Here is a 1,888-nt window from a genome sequence, read left to right as displayed (position 1 = left end):
GATCTTATCCCATGGTACACAACTCCATGCACACATGGAAACATTAGCATCGATGGTGTAATATAGCTATCAGAACAAGACCCAGAAGATAGAACATCGTGTTTATAGTCCTTATTATCACCACCATTAGCCTTAAACTATGAATTTTCACTTTTAGGCTCCTTGGAAATAGCAAACTCAATCATAAGCCTTCTTTTTGAATAACAAGGTTCATTAATATCATTAATCAAGGTTTTTTTCTCCCTGATATCCCAAAGAAGCATGTTCAAAATCATATTTACCTTCCATTGCAATCTCCCAAGCTAACAAGAAATTAGGACAACTTACTTTTGAATGGAACCCAAATGGATGGATTCTACATGACTCAGTTATTGCATGCTCTGATATATGTGTAGAATACCCACAAAATGGCATTTCTTTAGTCAAACTTGAGACCAAATCAAGCACTCTATCGATCTCGTCTAATGACATATCTTGTTCTGAGGGAGGTACCTCATCTTTATCCAATGAGGGATCAATATCACAATAGGAAACATTTGTATCTTCTTCTTGATGACTTCCTATTCAAAAATTTCAGCAACCTTTGGATCTTTTGCATTTCCATCATTTTTTGCAACTTTGAGAATTTTTTTAACTCCATAGATATTTGGAACCTCAACTTTCTTTGCCTTCTCAAAATTTTCCATGATATCCACACTCATTGCAACATCAAAACTTGCAACAATTTCAATGTTTGCAGCAATTTCAGTAGGCTAATTCTATTTGGGCTAACACATTAGATACTACATCTTCGCAACTAACAAATTCCAACTCTGAATGAATCCTTTGATGAAGGCAACAATAGTTAGGAAGCAAAAGAATGTTTGGATTATGATTTTCTCCAAGATACTTCAAATTTCTTGTTATTTTATCCATAAAACCTTTCAAAACTTAATCGTTTATACTGGTAGTGAAATTGTGAGCCTTATAATTTTATGGGTGGTCCTATAATTTTATGGGCTCAACTATTGCCTAAAGCCCCAAATTTCTTCTAAATTGTTGGGGTAATGTTGGTTGGGGCCTCATAATGCATTGGAGTATTATAGACCTGCATGTTTAGAGGAGTAGGATGTAACCATAGAGAAACATCATCCATTAGAGTTTCTTCTCTACTTTTCAAACTTTGTGTAATCATATTATTGCTACAATAAACATGTATCCCAGAGTGTCCATGCTCTTTCTCTTCATTGAATGAGAACACAAACTCCTCTTGATCATCTTCATTATTTTGTCCTCTTGCAGATTTATCATATGATTCAAACACCATTGCACTAACCTGCAAAGGTTGTTCCTCCATGATTTGGGGTGGCTAATATGAAATATCATTGTACCCATATCTATTTTTACTTGGACTTATACTTGTAATATCATTATTTTCATTGTTGATGTTACCATAGGGGCCATAATTTCTGCTTTGATTCTAAGAATAAATATTTTTTAGTAAGTTGTCTTGGATGATTGTCTTGGTTTCTTGAGGAATTCAACTTTATTATGATAAGTTCATTGGATAAAAGAGACATCCCCTTCTTCATGGCCTCAAACTCACTAGCTATATTATTCTTGAGTTTAGTAGGTGGAGAAGTTTTTTGCTCAAAGAATACGGTCTTTTGGGGCTCATACCCTGAATAGTAATTGTTGGCATTGGAACAACAATAACCTGTTGCAGTAAAGGTACTGGATTCAACAAGGGCATTTGATTGCATAATAGATGCTCCTAGTAGAAATGGTGGTATGACTACTATATTATTCAAAGTGAAGGAAGACACAAAGTTCCCTCCACCATGGGGATCTACCCACTTCATGAATGTAATAACCTCTTTGAAGAACTTTTCAATGGTATCACTATCTC

Source organism: Cupressus sempervirens, chromosome 2 (genome assembly GCF_028749045.1).
Source record: "Cupressus sempervirens isolate cs-2001-9-10 chromosome 2, ASM2874904v1, whole genome shotgun sequence".
Classification (NCBI taxonomy): domain Eukaryota; kingdom Viridiplantae; phylum Streptophyta; class Pinopsida; order Cupressales; family Cupressaceae; genus Cupressus; species Cupressus sempervirens.
The sequence above is the reverse complement of the archived record's forward strand: the minus strand, read 5'-3'. Positions refer to the sequence as shown.